Raw genomic sequence first — 16,950 nt, forward strand, 5'->3', positions numbered from 1 at the left:
ATGGGTTCAATGAACCGGGCCCCCCAGCTCCTGAGAGCCCCCCAGCTCCACCCCTCCCTATTTTCTTCACTATCTATATGGCAACGGGGAGAAGGGCAAACAGGCCCCGCCCCCAGATACCCTGGTGTAGAGAGACACAGGGATGCTTTCTGGGTCCACTGGGCTCTGTTGAGCATCTTTGAAGCATGTGGTCGATTTCCGTGGCAGAGGGCTGGATTTCAGTCCAATCTAGCTGTGTGTTTTGACACAGAGCTTGTGAACCGTGCTCCCAACACACTTTAAATAGATAGATAGATAGATAGATGGATAGATAGATAGATAGATTTGTGACATTCTGGCTACACAAATGAAGTGATTTCAGAATGGGCGTGCGGGCTGGAAAGAGGGTTGCTTGTATTCTTAGTGGTCCCCCAGCAAGGGAAAGTGTTCCGGCTGCTGCTTTTGCACCGCAATCCTGAAGGGAAATACACAAACATAGGAACATAGGAAGCTGCCATATACTGAGTCAGACCATTGGTCTATCTAGCTCACTATTGTCTTCACAGACTGGCAGTGGCTTCTCCAAGGTTGCAGGCAGGAATCTCTCTCAGCCCTATCTTGGAGAAGCCAGGGAGGGAACTTGAAACCTGCTCTTCCCAGAGCAGCTTCAGCCCCTGAGGGGAATATCTTGCAGTGCTCACACATCAAGTCTCCCATTCAGATGCAACCAGTGCAGACACTGCTTAGCACGAGCGCTTGGATCGCACCTCCTCCACACGCCGTGCTTCCAGTCACATTGTGTTTAGGATGAGGATTTTAAGTCCTGAAGATGCCCAAGCTCAGCATGCTTAGTTTACAATGGAGCCACAGAATAGCGCCGGAAGTGGTCTTGGAGATCCTCTAGTCTAACCCCCTGTTCACTGCAGGAATCTGCTCTAGAGTCCCAGACAAATAGCTGCCTAGTCTCTCTGTCTGAACACCTCTACTGTCAGTTGTGGCATTAGGAAAAGATAGATAGATAGACAGATAGAGAAATAGGGAGGGCTCACAAGAGGCAAAGTGCATATATGGGTGGGCCAACTGGATTTCACATACTGATTGATTGATTGTTCAATTTATATACCGTCTTGCATACAAGTCATCCCAAGGCAGTTTACAAAAGTTAATACAATAAAATTCCATAAAATCACCTTAAATATTGAAATCAGAATATTAGATTCTTGAAACAGAAATTGGGGCGGGACAAGCCACGCCCCCTCGCCCCTCAGCCACCCTGATGTAGGCAAGGGCCCACCAGCAGCCCACCACTGAGCTCGGCAGCCTGCCCCACTGTCCAATAGCTCTTTCAGTTAGGAAAAGTTTCTTAGTGTGTCTAGTCAGAATCTGCTTCCTTCCTTGTCATTCCAACCCGCCACTTCGGGCTCCAGAGCGACCGAGAAAAGTCCGCACTTGCTTCCAGTTTGATCGGTGGGGTTTGTTCCCGGGGAACTATAGAGGACTGGCGCGCCCACAGGATCGAGGCCTCTGTCACTTTTGCCTGCATCCGACCCACAACGATCGCAACCGGAGGTGTGACTGAAGTGCGCGGGAGCTGCGCGTGGGCTGCTCTCTCTCATTTCAACGGGGCTTGCGCAGGAGAACTTCCCGGTCGATTTTGCTGACGTTTTCAGCCACATCAGCATTTGGGGCTCTTTGCCCCTTTGCTACAAGCGGGCAGATCACCTGCCTATTAGTCAACGGGAAGGCGGAGGGAGAGAGAGAGGAGAGAGGCCAAGCGCCCCCCCTCCCCCGCCCACCAAAAAGCGAACAGTTGCCAGGAGGGAGCTCCAGCCCCCTCGGGACGGGAGAGCCCCAACATCCGAAGCTATTTCCCCCAACATGATTTTAATTAAGGTTGATGAGAAGCCCCGCTCTGCTTACGAGGCGAGGCCATTAATCCGGTGGCTGGAGCCGGGGACTCCCCCGCAGAAGGCCTCCAAGTGGGGGCCCCCCGCCTGCCCCCCCCCGCCTCCCTCCCTGCTCCTCCTGCCCTGCTGCCTTCCTGCCGAGGTTTCATTACTTGCTGTTAGTGCCTGAAAACAATGAAGGATGTCGAAGGGGGCTTTTATTGATTATTTGTCGCCCTGTATTTGTCAGTTTCAATAACTTTCCCCCCCTGAAGTTTTACTTACGGGCACTTGAGTTTTCGGATTAGGCCAGCTCTGAGGATTGAAGGGAAGGGGTAATTATCCGCTGGCATGCTTCCCGCCCGGGAGGGAAGGAGAGGGGGCCAGAGAGGGAGGGAGGCAGAAGTGGGGATCGGCCCTCGCTCCTTCAGCCCCCAAACAGCAGCGGCCTCGGCAATCAATAGGCGGTCGCGGAGCCAAACAGAGAGAACGCAGCCGAGGAGGACCCGGCTGGCAAGAACCAGCGGCGCAGAGAAGCCGTGGCTACCTTGCCAGCGGCTAGTCAGGCGACTCGCCAGTCTACTCTCTCCGCCCGCCTTCCGCGGCCTCTCTCTCCCAGCTCCCCAACAGGGGCCTGGGGGTCTCTCTGTCAGCTGGAGGTGCCCGTCGATCTCTGGAGTCCCGGCGGCGTTCTCTCTAATTTCCCCCCATCTGTGTGTGGAATGAGTTTTGTTCTGGGAGGCTGTAACAAGGCCGTGTGTGCGTGTGCACCTGCCTTCAGAGTGGGGCCTTCCTCGGGGCTGTCCTGAGAGCGCCTTGGCGGGTGGGGGCCCCTTCGAGTTAATTCTAATGCTTAAAAGAGCTGGGCCCAGGCGGTCGCCCTGCTTGCCATGCCCGAAGGACAGCCCTGCCCTTCCTGATTCAAACTCAGCCGGCTGTGGTGTAGTGGTTAGAGTGCTGAACTAGGACAGGGAGACCCGAGTTCCAATCCCCATTCAGCCATGAGACTTGATGGGTGACTCTGGGCCAGTCACTTCTCTCTCAGCCTAACCTACTTCACAGGGTTGTTGTGAGGAGAAACCTAAGTATGTAGTACACCGCTCTGGGCTCCTTGGAGGCAGAGCGGGATCTAAATCTAAAAATAAATAAACTGAGCAGGATCCAAAATTAACTGAGTGGACATCCAAACGTGTGAAGTGTGCACATGCCTAGCCTTAGAGGGAGCATGGCTTGAGACTGGCCCCTGGGAGAGTGCTCAGAAACTCACCTTCTTCCCAGCGCCTCCCTCCCCACCAGACCGAACTAAAGCTTTTACCAAAATGTTTATTTTTAAAACACCTTCAGGACATTTCTGACAGATCAACAATCAACATTGTTCTTGCGACTTGGGATGCTACTGATGCTGATGCCGTTGATGTTTCCCTGTGTTACTTTTCTGTGCATATACCGTATATCATCTCTTATTATTCACCTATGACATCCTTTTGGGTTGCAACTCATATGTTGAATGTTTCTTTTTAGATTGTGAGCCCTTTGGGGACAGGGATCCATCTTATTTATTGATTATGTCTCTATGTAAACTGCCCTGAGCCATTTTTTGGAAGGGCGGTATAGAAATCGAATGAATGAATCATGTTGAATGACATTGACCAGGAGGGGAAGGAACTACTGTAAAGGTGTTATAATTTTTATAATGTCAACCCAGATGTACAAATTACAAACCTCAGGGGTTCCCACACAGATGTTGAGTCCCCAGATGTTGTTGGACTACAACACCCATCATCCCTAGTCACAATGGCCTTTGCACTGGAATCCTAAAATGCCATTGTGATTGAGGATGATTGAACTTGTAGTCCAACAACATCTGGGGACTCAAGCATGAGAATGATCTCATGTGCCCAATACTCCAACAACCAGAATCTGTAAGCCATGCAGCTGGGTTTATGCAGGTTAACATGGAAGGTAAGCCCCCTCCCCCTTGATTCAGTGGGGAAAAACTTGATCGGTTTCCCCCTCCAAGTAAAAACCCACACAGTTGTATTCTTAAGCAGGCTAGGCCTGCAGTCCTATCCTCTGTAGGAAGGCAGGGTCAAATACAACAGGACATACTTTTGAACACACATGCATAGTCGGATAAGTCACTCTGCAGGCTGTATTTAAGGGTAGCCTGATTTGCCAGCCAGTTTTAGTCCTAGTCACTTCAGGGAGACAAAACTGATTTATAATGCAGATTATGATGCTGAACTGGGTTGTGGATTGGCTGTCAGTCCAGCTGAGGTCAAACAGGTAAAATCCACAGAATTTGGCTTACCTGAATGCTCTGTGGTAGACCATCAGCAAGGCTAAATCACTTCAGTTCCCATCCTATGTGGTGGATCCGTCTGACCTAACAAAGTTTCCAGTAAGCCATTTTTTCCTCTAGAGATTCATAAATGACCATGCAATGTGCTAGGCTAATAAACCATGCAGCTGATCCTATGCATGTTTATTCAGAAGGAAGCTAGCTACACAGTGTACAGTAAAAGTTACTCCTAAATAGCCAGGATAGGATTGTAGCCTAAATGCATGTCCAGGGACTTGAATGATCCTGCAGGGAATCCTAGCAGATACAAATTTATTTCCTCATATCAGCATATACCATAAACCTATAATGTCAGATAATCATATGTATGAGCCTAAAAAGATAACCACATTTAAGTCCATAAGTTGTTAAGTAATCCCGTTTAATTTTAATAGGAGATAATAAAGCTTGTGCTCAACTCTCCCATTAAAATCTCACCAAATCCCCGTGCAATCTGCAGTGAAACGCATGTGATTGTTTGTTAATCTGGTCTGTGACCGTAATAAACTTACAACCCAACCCCTGTTCACAAAAATGTAAAGAAAGCATACACGGTATTGGGACAAAAATTCTCAGATGAGACTGACCTACTGTAAACTACGTGTGAATAAGATGAGGTCGTAATCCAGAGGAGCCATTGCTTTGTTGAGGAGTGCATGTTTTGTATACAGGAGGCCTGGTAGGTAGGGCTGGGAAAGATCTCTCTCTGTCCGAAACCCTGGAGGACTGCTGCCAGTCGGGTGATGTTCTCAGATGATGTTGGACTACAACTCCCTTCATCTCCAGCCACAATGACCTTTGACCCTTGCGGCTGGGAATGATGGGATTCAACAACATCTGGGGATCCAAGTTTGAGAACCCTTGGTATAGACAGCCTTGAGTTAGTTGGACCAATAGTCTGACTATATGTAAACCACACTCCCATGGACTGAAATTCCACTGAATCCAATCAAAGTTAAGCACGTTTAGGCCCCATGGATTTCCACTGGAGACTTAAGCACACACTTCATTTCCGTTTGTTGGAATCAATGGATTAAGCATGGTTAAACAGAAGTGTGTAGCTATGACTGGGTCATGCCTACCAAGATTTACTCTCGAGTCAATATGAACAGGATCAGACTGTGTTTGGGCAGCCTTGACTACAGAGTCCATGATGCCTTGGCACTGTGTGTGTAAACGTCCATGTAAAGAAACCATCTGGGCCCTTTTACTGAGATAAGCAATTGACAGTAAAGAACCAACAAATGGCAACGTAAGTGGAATGAGATGAAAATCAACCAGGCAGACAGAATTTCTGTTGAAAGTCAGTTTTTGTGGCTCCGAATGAGGATCTAGTAGTTTGGATAGCACTTATTTGCACAGGATCTGTGCAGGTTCAGCCCAGGGCATGCCTTATACACAGTGGAACAGTGAGATGGTGCCAGATTTTGCTGACACAGACTATCTTCTTTTTTCAGGGATGACTTCCTGCTTAATGGAAAGCTGAACTCTACTGGGAATATCTCACAATGCTTCTCTCTAACTGGCTTATTGTGGCATCCACATTTACAGGCAACAACTTCCTTGGTCAGATGCATGAAGTGGGTGAGTGAACATGTTTTCAGATGGATGTGCTATTTATTTATTTATTTATTTATTTATTTATTTATTTATTTATGATTTTTATACCGCCCTTCCAAAATGGCTCAGGGCGGTTTACAATCAAAACAAAACCATTAAACCCAATAACAATTAAAACAGAAATATAAACAATGTAATACATCAATTAACAATTAAAACTTCATAAAAACAGTTAAACAATCAGAACAATTAAAAAAACCCTGAAAACCAGGTTACAGCATTAAAACAATTAAAACTAATTAAAAAACCCTGGAAGGCTAGGCCCAACAGATAGGCTTTAAGGGCTCTCCTGAAGGTCAATAAAGAATTCAGATTGCAGATTTCTGCTGGGAGTGCATTCCACCGCCCAGGAGCAGCTATGGAGAAGGCCTGCTTCTGAGCCGCCACCAAACGAACCAGTGGTAACCGGAGACGGACCTCCTCAGATGACCTTAACGTGCGGTGGGGATCATGTAGAAGAAGGGTGATCAGTTGACACGTACAGTGTCCCATGTTTAAGTAGACTGTATCAGTTGGAAGTTAATCCTTTTGATTCCCATGGGGCACATTTCCACCTTAGGCCTGTGGCCCAATACCATACAAGCTGCCTGAGACAAAGGACAATATGACCTCCACCACCACCACCATAAAGCTGAGCAGTAGTGGATGGGGCACATCTCACTCTGAGTAGAGGGCAGTGGGAGAAGAGGTGCATTACAGTGGGGTGAGGAAAGGAAAATGTACAGCATGCCCCAGCAGGGCAAGGAAGGGCAATGGCAATGGATGGCAGGTGACTCTCGTGATTGCAGGGCCCCCGCTTAGCTTCCCTTGCCCTTTCCATACCTGCACCCAGCACCGGCACCACCCAGCACGCACAGCTGGACTCATCACCTGAAGCTCCAGGTTCTCCAGCAAAGGAGGAAGGAGCTCTATTCTCAGTGTCACCTTGCCTCATTAACGAGTTGCTGCTGCCTGTGCCTCACTGTGCCTCATGGAAGAACTGTCATCTGAAATGAACCTCTTGGTACTCAGACTATTTACTCTGGAGTTGCCCAACTGAAGCCAAGGAGAATACCCCAGAATTACTGGTGGCTGTCTCTTGGTGCTGCACACACCATGATGGTAAATGGGAGATTCCCTGGCTAAATTCTTCTTGTCTGTTCCCCTTTCAAAGAAAGGCAGGGGGTGTTCCCATTTCTCTCTTGATGTTCTGTGCTTGGCCAAGATGGCGTGCTTGCTTGTCGTGTGGCCATGAAAGGCAAGCTGGCGGAATGGCTCTGAGAACTGGCAGGGAGCCTATCTTGTACCTTGCTCCATTCGATGCCCTGTATTGCATGGCGCTGTAAGCTAAGAGACAAACAAACACCAAGTGCTCTGTAATATGGGCTTTAATTACAGCCGAGAGTGTTCTCCAAGCTGATTAGCAATAGGAGAAAAATCAATTGTGACAAATCCTTGTCACAATGCGCCACTAAAGCACACCATTTACTGGAGCAAGCATACTGTATTATTGTTGTTTTCAGTCATAGGGAGGATATTGAGGTTAAAACTGTGATGCCACCATAATGACTCGATATCATTTCAAGGAGAAGTTGCTACTTTCTTCCAAGGGAGTATGTCTTAGAATCACAGAGAGGACCAGGAAGTCAGGATCCTCACATTAACACCAACACACACACACACACACACCCCTGGCAGATTAACTCGCATAATCCAGACCACAGAGGGCTGATTCATAAAGTAACGTTCCTCCCATAGTAGATATGATGATGTTGAACCATGAATCCTTGTGAATACTTTGACTTGTGCCTGCATTGAGACACGTGTAAATGGGCTGGTTCGGATGAGCTCCTTTTGCAACATGCAATCAGGATGGGGTCAGCCAAGAATGGCCCACCCTGATTTATTGTCATTGTTTATTTATTTAACATATTTCTATATTGCCCCAAACCTGCGCCTCTGGGCTGTGTGCAACAAACCTATGTTACCTCTAAACCCCACCAGCAGCTTTGCTGTTGCATGAAAAATGTGGATTAATTTGCTAGGTGGGCAGATGCTGATGCAAATGTGTGTGCGTCAGTCACTGGAGAAAGTTGAAGGAAAGAGAAGAAGAAGACGACCAGCAGCAAGGTGGATGGACTCAATTACGACAGCCATGAATTCACCACTGAGAGACCTAAAAGGCCAAGTGGAAGACAGATAATCCTGGAGAGAATCTATCTATGAGGTCGCAAAGAATCGATACCGACTTGACGGCAGTCAATCAATCAATCAGTCAGTCAGTCAGTCAGTCAGTCATTGGAGGACATCCTGAGATGCTGTGGGGTCTCCCTTAATTGTGTGATGTGGGGGGCATTCATCTGAACTGCCCCTCTACATGTGAGCGGGTGCTACACATGAGCACACATAAACAGGGTTATGGAGCATGCGTAGAAGGGCAATTCAGGCGAACACCTCCCTCACACGATTAAAGGTCATCTTAATAGTGCATCAGGACACCTTAAAATGCTAAAATGGGGGTTCACAGAATTGTGCAATGGTGCTACAGTGCTCTTGTGCAAAAGTTCCCATTAAAACAAGTGAGGCATACTGCAGTTGTACAACTGTTAAGCAACTGCATACAGTCTTGTGGTTGTACAATGCTAGAATGCAAGCTAGTGTAATGGCTTTGCACTAGCGTAACATCTACCACATGTGGTACACTTCTCTAGATGTCAGCCATTCTGTTTGACCAATAGAAGGGGAGCAGCACTGGGCAAGGAGGAGCCACCTGATCCACGCTTGCTGGATCCCTAAATGTCCAACACCAGCCTGTGCAAATTTTGGCACAGACTGAAGCGCACACATTTGTTTCAGCATCTGCCCACCTAGCAAATTAATCCACATTTTTCATGTCACAGCAAAGGGGCTGGTGGGGTTTAGAGGTAACATAGGTTTAGAGATAACATGATAGCAGCTTGCCAAGTTTTAGCGAAGCTAGGTAATTTTAGAGCCTGGACTTAATGGGGCCCCTCTTTAGAAGATAAATATCCCTCCCTCCCTCATTACACACACACACACACACACGTACGTATAAACACACAAGATCTGGCAAATTTCTTTTTTGAAGACCCACTTGGATATGCACATTTAGACATTATGAAAGCACCTGCAGAATCAACAAAGTGTAGCAAGCAAGATATCAGAGGACATTTGTTTCCTGCCTTTCCAGCTACTGTAAATAGCCTTCAGAGCACTTTAAAACAGATCATTAAATAAGCAGATAACAATAAAAATCAATGAGGTACGTAACCATGCTAGCTTGCCATAAGCACGAACCTTTTATTCCCTTCCATCTTTAGCCCCTTGTTATGTTTTTATCCAAACTTCATTGTGGCCTTGAGGCTTATATCTTATAATTAAATCATTCCACATGCACCATGAATACATTGACAATTTGAAGCCTACTCTGGGAAGAGCAGAAGCAGCTTGAAGAGGTGAACAAGCTTTTCTAAACAGAACAACATCTAGCCTTCCCCCCCTTCAAACTATAACAGGAGGAGGGAAGATTTTGAGGGGCTGGTTTCTCTTTAAGGGATAAGTCCTAGTCTCTGTGTTTATGTGTGTTATTTGCCAGGGCTAGCAAACTCTAATGTTTTTGTTTGTCCCTGCCTGGAGGGGGTGCAGTCAGCTAGGGCTGTGGGAGGCCCCACATTCCTTTGACCCACATCCTGTGTCTCAGTTTGAAGCCTACTCTCTACATAAGAGGTGAAGGCCCGGGAGCATACCCAACAGGGATAGCAAACAGGATGTTGGAGTTTAGTAGGAGTTTAGTGGGAAGTGTATAGGGGAACCTGGAACAAGCCCCAGTGATCCTTGTAGTGGGTGATTTGATCATTAGAGTATAGAGAGATGGGTTTGTGACCCGCGTGTTGACCGCACGGTAACTTGCTTGCCTGGTGTGAAGGTTGTGGACATCATGCAGCATCTAGATAGGCTGTTAGGCAGTGCTGGGGAAGAGACAGCTGTCGTGGTGCACGTCGGCACCAACAATGAAAGGGAATGTAGTTGGGAGGTCCTGGAAGCCAAATTTAGGCTGATAGGTAGTGTATTGAATTCCAGGACTCCCAGGGTAGCATTCTCAGAAATGCTACTTGTTCCACGTGCAGGTACAGTGAGACAGGCAGAGCTAAGGGGTTTCAATGCGTGGATGAGACGTTGGTGCCAGGAGGAGGGGTTTAGATTTGTTAAGCACTGGGACACATTTTGGGGCAAGCAAGGCCTGTACAAAAGGGACGGGCTGCACTTGAACCAAGATGGAACCAGACTGCTCGTGCTTAAAATAAAAAAGGTTGCAGAGCAATTTTTAAAATGACGCCTGGGGAATTGCTGACGGGAGCTGGGCAGCATCTGGTTCGGCAAAGGCTGTCCTTTAAAGTGTGAGGGTGCAAAGGATTCAGATAAAACAGAAGGGGACACAGCAGAACCACATAAAGAGCAGACAGAAGGCTGTGCCTCCTAGTCAAAGAGTAAAAAGAAAGCATACACCAGGGAAGAGATTCAGTGTATAGGTGCTTATATACCAATGCCAGAAGCCTCCAAGCCAAGATAGGTGTGCTGGAGTGCTTGGTGGCTAACACAGAAATAGATATAGTGGACATAACAGAAACATGGTGGAACAGTGAGAACCAGTGGGACACTGTTATCCCTGGATATAAACTCTAAAGAAAGGACGGGGGGGGCGCCTTGGAGATGGAGTAGCACTGTATGTACCATGCTTCTTCCCCCCAGTCCAATGCCCGTGCCTGCCCAAGTAGGTTCCTCTCAGAGGCGTGGCTGTAGACCATGCTGGAGTGGTGGAAACGGCTGAGCTGCTCACCCAGCTTAGTCCCTCCCATCATGATAGGAGTTGCTTGGGCGGGCTGGGGTTTTGCTATAGGCTGGCTGCGGTGCACTCCCTGCCCAGCACTGTGAAGAGTTGCGCTCGGCCACCTGGCATGGCAGTGGCAGCACGGGGCGGTGGATGTAGGGGAACATGGTTTAGGGGCCGCAGGGGCTGCCAGAGGCTGCAGGGGACTGGACTTCCACCCCAAAGTCTGGGGGGACTGGCGCCTCTGGGAATGAGCACTAATGCAGATGTGTGCTGAAGCAATCCTACAACTGCTTCAATATGAGTTGAACTTTGTGCATAATCCCTGCTAACTCAACAAAGAGGCACCTTTTAAAGTGGTGGATCTCTTATATTTATCAGGGGCAGAGCCAAGCATGGAGGGAGGCCAGTGGCAGCCAAGGCTCAGCCTGCTGCCATGGCCCCCCTAGCCTTGCCCCCTGCATCAGTGCCTGACGTCAGATGCAAGGAGCGGTTAGCCATGCCCCTCCGTGACTGACATCATATGTGGGTGGGCTGGTTTAACTCCCAAATGGGGCCACACAGTCCCATTTTGGAGCTAAATCAGCCAGTGGTGTGTTTGCAGTGTGACCAGAGCAGATCTCTGGCAGGGAGAGCTGCTCCGGCCATGCTGCATTCGCAGCGCTGGCCAATCTAGTTCTCAAATGGGGCCACACCACCCCGTTTGGGAGCTAAACCAGTCCCCCACATCTGAGGTCAGACATGGGGGCATGTCTGGGGCATGTGGTGTGGCCCCTGAGGGATGGCGGCCCGGGTTCTTGGAACCTGTTCACTCAATGGTGGCTTCACCCCTATTCATTCCAGCATAACTTCCCACCCAGTGGTTGTTGCTGGTATGTCTCCCTTGTGTTTCTTTTTCCAATTGTGAGCCCTTTTTGAGGCAGTGAACCATTTTCTCATTTGTTTTCTTATGTAAGCTACTTTTGGAACTTTTCACTGAAAAGTGGTATATAAATATTCTTTGACCCAGAAGTGTATGTAAACAACTGACACCATAGGGTGGAAGAGACTGAGATGTGCTGGATCCTGCCACTACTCAGTTTGAAATCTTTCAGTGCTAAAAAGCATCTCTATTCCTTCAAACCCCCACCTCCACCAACCAGTCTAGGACTTTCATGAGATTGCCACTCTATGGTAAAAGCTTTAAGCATGCTAAGTAGAATTCATTTTTATATCAGTGAGAAACTGGCTAGTTGCTGTACTACCACTGGGCATGAAATCCATCTGCCCGGTGTGAAGTATAGTGAGCTGAGAATAAGGGATTCTGAGCTGAGGAATGACAGATTTTGGAATGCAGTTCTGGATAATGCTTTCTATTCACAGGATGATCCAGAAGTGATTCCTATTGGTGTGTGCCCATGAATATGTTTGGACCAAATGCATTATGCATGCCACATGCTTGAAGATGGTGCAATGTCCTTTACCCACTTCTGATGTACAAAATGCATTACAGTTGGAGGTATGTATTACTCTCATGTTAGAAACACACACCATGTGTGTATGCAGGTTGGGACATAATGGCTTGCCTAAAAGAGGTGCTCTTATACCTGGACTTCCAGGCTGAAGTCCAGTGCCTCAACACACCCCTGCCCCCCGCATCCTCTTTAGTCTGTCTGGGTGGTGTGATCACCAGACTGTGCCAATGGCCCGCACTGCACCAGGAAGCCAAGCCAGACTGTGACCTGTGCCAGGTGGCTGAGCATGACCACTGCTGTAGAGACAGGGGGTCTCTAGACAGGGAGTGGGGCAAGATATATGTGGGATGGGAATATGTTAAGTTGTGTGCTGAAATGTTTCTGCTAATGCATATTTGCATAAATACAGCTGTTTTTATATTTGTACACTCTTGTGAGTTCAGTTGCTGTTTGTGCCCTCAAGAACCCATGTGTTAAAAATACTGTGTGTGTCATGGTGTGTGTGTGTGTGTGTGTGTGTGTGTGTGTGTGTGTGTGTGTGTAGGGGGATGATGGGATGATGCTTAACTTGCAGCAGGTGGAGGGGTGGGGGGAGGGAGTTCCAAGGCCTTTAGGTCCAGGCTCCAAAATAACCTAGGTGCACCTCTGCTAAAATAATCCAATGTGCTTATTCCTTTCTGAATCCATTGAATATGCCTCCTTCAGTTTAGAAGTCTGTGAGGGATTTAGCATCCCAAATGTTCCAGAAGCATGGCAGTGGCTGCAGAAACACAAACAACAGGTGGAATGTGGATAATGCAAGGCAGGGCTTTGCTCAAACTTCCTTTGTTCACTTCCCTGTAAGAGAGAGAGAGAGAGGTATATTTGTCGGATTGGAGGCAGGAGGAATGTAAACATTCAGCAGGTGAGGCAAGGGATAGACGGGAAAGAAGAAGGGGGAACTGGGCTGGGTTTTGCCAATGTGGGAACAGATTGTAGGAGCAGATAGAAGCAGACTGGAAACAAACTCGAAGTGGAACTAGTGTTCCACTCGGTGCTCTGGGGAATTCTTCTTTCAAAGCTTTGAGACTTTTCCCTTTCAGTAAAAAAAGAGAAGCAGGAAGGAAAGAACCAGCACCAAAGGGAAAGAAAGAAAGAAAGAAAGAAAGAAAGAAAGAAAGAAAGAAAGAAAGAAAGAAAGAAAGAAATCCCAAAGTGCTGAAGAAAATATTTTATCTGAAATTCATTCATATATGATTTTCATTGAGGATGGGAATATCTTGAGGAAAATGCTAGAATATTCTAATGCCTCTGAGGAAGAGCCATCAAGCTTGAAATTCGTCAATTTTTATCAGAGTATTTAAAATAAAATAACTTTCAGCACCTTGATTTGGCCATCGTCTTCTTTTTTGGACACTTTCCCCTCCCCAAACGACAGCAAGTTGATGAGAATTGTCCCTTCTCAGCCACCTGCCTGTGATTCCTTCTCCTCTGACTCACAGACCCACCATTTATTTATATTTACATTTACATCCCGCTCATCCTCGAAGGAGCCCAGAGCATTGTACATCGTTATGTGTATCTTCACAACAACCCTGTGAGGTAGGTTACACTGAGAGATAATAATAGCTGTAGACTTTTGAAGCAAAACTGCCCAGAGACGAAAGTTTGGGGCGGTGTACAAATTTGATAGATAGATAGATAGATAGATAAATAAACCCCCAAATGCTTGACCTTTCCTGGATTCCTGACTTGACTGTGGAGGAGGGGGTTCCCTCAGGTTTTATTTTATTTTATTTTATTTAAAAGCTGTATCCAATGGGAGTCAGGTTATCCAACTTTGGATTCTGCTGTGAGCAAGGAGTGGGAAGGGGAAAGGAGGGAAGCAGTTGGAAGGAGAGTAGCCCCCTTGGGTGGGATTATAGCCGCCTCAGCTCCCTCACCCTCGAACACAGTCTGAAGTTAGACCTAGGGTGACCAGATGCAATACACATCAGCAGTTCTGTACATCAATAGCTTGTCAAGTCTCAGTGCTGCAGAGATGAGAAAAGCGGCACTTTCCAAAGTTCTTCCTACCACACAGCTTGTCTTTCCTTTCATCTCAGTTAGACTTTTGCATCCTATCAGTCCAGGGCATCTTCTCCAACATGAAGCTAAGTTGTGACTCAGGGGATTTGATTTTGCTTCATTGACGGAATTCCATCATTTCCAGTCTTTTCTGCTTTCAAGCTGGACAGGATCTCATTTCTGATCATAGGGCCCCACAGCTCTGCCAACCAGCCTCAAGGCCTCTTTTGTAATGCTGCCAAGGGGTGCCTGGCTGTGGGAAGGACAGTCAGCAATTGACAAGATCATCCGGGCATGAGTTGGCACCCTAGTTCTCATGCAAATCACCAACCCACAGCATGACCTCATCAACAATCATGATGGGCACACTCTGGGATGGGCAGAAACGTTTAGCAAGGATGTGGCTGCAAATGCCAGAGAAAAGCTTTACTCACCCATCTGATCAATCATTCAGCAAACCAGTGAGCTGATGCTCTCTCTCTCTCTCTCTCTCTCTCTCTCTCTCTCTCTCTCTGTGGCATAATACTACCATAGAGACTTGCAAGCTCAACATGGGCTAATGAAAACTTAGTTCAGACAATTCCCATATAACAGGGATACACAACTTCAGTCCTCCTGCAGATGTTGGACTACAAATCCCATCTTCCTGGACTATTGGCCACTGTGGCTGGGGATAATGGGGGATGTAGTCCAGCAGCAGCTGGAGAGCTGAAGTCGTGAATTCCTGCTCTATATGAATTTAAGAGCATGTCTTCTTCATCATGAACCCCACCGCCTATTGAGATCATCAGGAGAGGTCTGTCTGCAGTTGCCACTGGCTCGTCTGGTGGCTACTTGGGGACGGCCTTCTTCGCTGGTGCCCCGAAGCTTTGGAATATGCTCCCTGCAGAGCCTCCCCATCTCTGACAACTTTAAAAAAGTCTTTAAAGATGCATCTGTTCATCCAGGCTTTTAATTAAATATTGTTTTAATAGTTTTAACATTGTTTAAAGTATTGTTTTAGAATTTTAAATTGTTGAAAATTTTTAACTTTCTCTGTTGTCATTTATTTTGTTTTAACTAATGTTTTAACTTTTTCTGTTGTCATTTATTTTGCTTTGTTGTAAACCGCCCAGAGACGTAAGTTTTGGATGGTATAAAAACATGATAAACAAACAAACAAACAAACAAACAAACAAGGATCTGCCTTATACTGTGAGACTAATGATCCAACTAGCCCTGTATTGTCTACCCTGGTTTGCAACAATCTCTAGCAGACAGGGGCATAGTTTGCCCCTCTCCACAGTGGCCCTTTGGAGTGAGGGAGATAATCAAGAAAATAGGGAGGGGGTGGAGCTGGGGACCCCTCAGAAGCTGGGGGGCCTGTTTTCTTTCTTTTCACATGAACACTTGAGGTGTAAGTGGACTTTTGAACTGCCTTACTGATTTGAACCAAATTAGATACAGCTGTAGGGACACATAGGAATGGCTCAAGGGCATAGTTTGTAATGATGTCAGCCACCCCGATTTAAGATGGCAGACACATGAACATTTGAGGCACAAGTGGGCTAACTTGTGGACTGCCTAACCAAGTTGGACCAAATGTGGTGTAGTTGTAGTGAGTGACACAAGGGACACCTCAACAGTGTAGTTTCTATTGATGTCATCCACCCCAACTCAAGACTGAAGCACAAAAGGGCTAACTTGTGAACTGCCTGACCAATTTGAACCAATTTGCTACAGTTTAGGGACACATAGTGATACCTCAATGGAATAGTTTGCGATGATGTCATCCATTCCAATTCAAGACGGTGGACAAGTGAAAGTTTGGAGCGCAAGTTGGAACCAATTTGGATCAAATTTGGTACAGTTGTAGGGACACAAAGGGACATCTCAATGGCATAGTTTGTGATGATGTCATCCACCCCAATTCAAGATGGAGAATGTGTGAACACTTGAGGCACAAGTGGGCTAATTTGTGAATGGCCTAACCAATTTGAACCAAATTTGCTACCGTTGTAGAGACACATAGGGATACATCAATGGTGTCGTTTGTGATGATTTCGTCAAGATGGTGGACGTGTGGACATTTAAGCCTGAAGTGGGCTAATTTATGAGGATGATAATTATCAATTAGGATTATACTGAAAGGAAAGTAGGCAGATTAGTTCTTACCAGAACTTGTTGTTTCTCTTCCCATTCCTTTACATCTGTTGGAACTGATTTTCTTGGTTAAATGTAATTACCTAATTGATAGATTTTATGCATTTGATATTCTGTTATACTCCAGTATTCTTATTGTTCTTCAAAACATTGTTTGATATGGTCCTTCTCATTCAAGAGTGATTTGTAGTACGATGCAAATTCATACCATGTGGAGGAGAGGGAGAGAGAACTGAAAGGGGGGCTTATTTGTCTACACTACACAGTAATATAAGCTTCTAACCTTTTTGATAAGACTGTGTATGGTGCTCATTATAACACAATATGCAGTATCGCACAGTATTAACCCAATCCTGGTAATGATCGATTTGTGCACCAGATATTGGGGAATGGCCTCAACTGCATCAAGCTGATCCAGTTGATATTGGCTCAGTGCATCGGGCAGGGGGATTGAGGGCTTATTTTTCAGAATATCTGGCATTTCTGGAGAATAGCGGCTGCCCAAAAGTCACCCAAAGTGGCAAACATTCAAATAGCTGCCTTCCTTTCCATCTTCTCATCCTAAAATTTATAGGGCAGGAAGCAAAGTCATGACATTGCTTTCTTTTCCTGGCGCACTACTGGGGGAAAATGGTCATCATAGCCTATAGTTGC

The 16,950-nt window shown here is 46.6% G+C and overlaps 1 protein-coding gene across 26 annotated transcripts in view; it reads left to right on the forward strand.

Moving 5' to 3' along the window:
- Window positions 1-16,950, forward strand: part of SOX2 (SRY-box transcription factor 2) — a 724,618-nt gene that overhangs the window by 701,120 nt on the left and 6,548 nt on the right. For 17 of the 26 annotated variants that reach the window (XR_008318939.1, XR_008318941.1, XR_008318940.1 and 14 more), the window contains 2 exons: window positions 5,664-5,790; window positions 12,017-12,152. The gene's annotated coding sequence lies outside the window, so the exon portion shown is untranslated. Of the gene's footprint in view, window positions 1-1,394; window positions 1,549-5,663; window positions 5,791-12,016; window positions 12,153-13,190; window positions 13,690-16,950 lie in introns of those variants that run through there. The other 9 variants (XR_008318947.1, XM_053306523.1, XM_053306525.1 and 6 more) reach the window with 3 other exon arrangements.

Source organism: Hemicordylus capensis, chromosome 3 (genome assembly GCF_027244095.1).
Source record: "Hemicordylus capensis ecotype Gifberg chromosome 3, rHemCap1.1.pri, whole genome shotgun sequence".
Lineage (NCBI taxonomy): Eukaryota > Metazoa > Chordata > Lepidosauria > Squamata > Cordylidae > Hemicordylus > Hemicordylus capensis.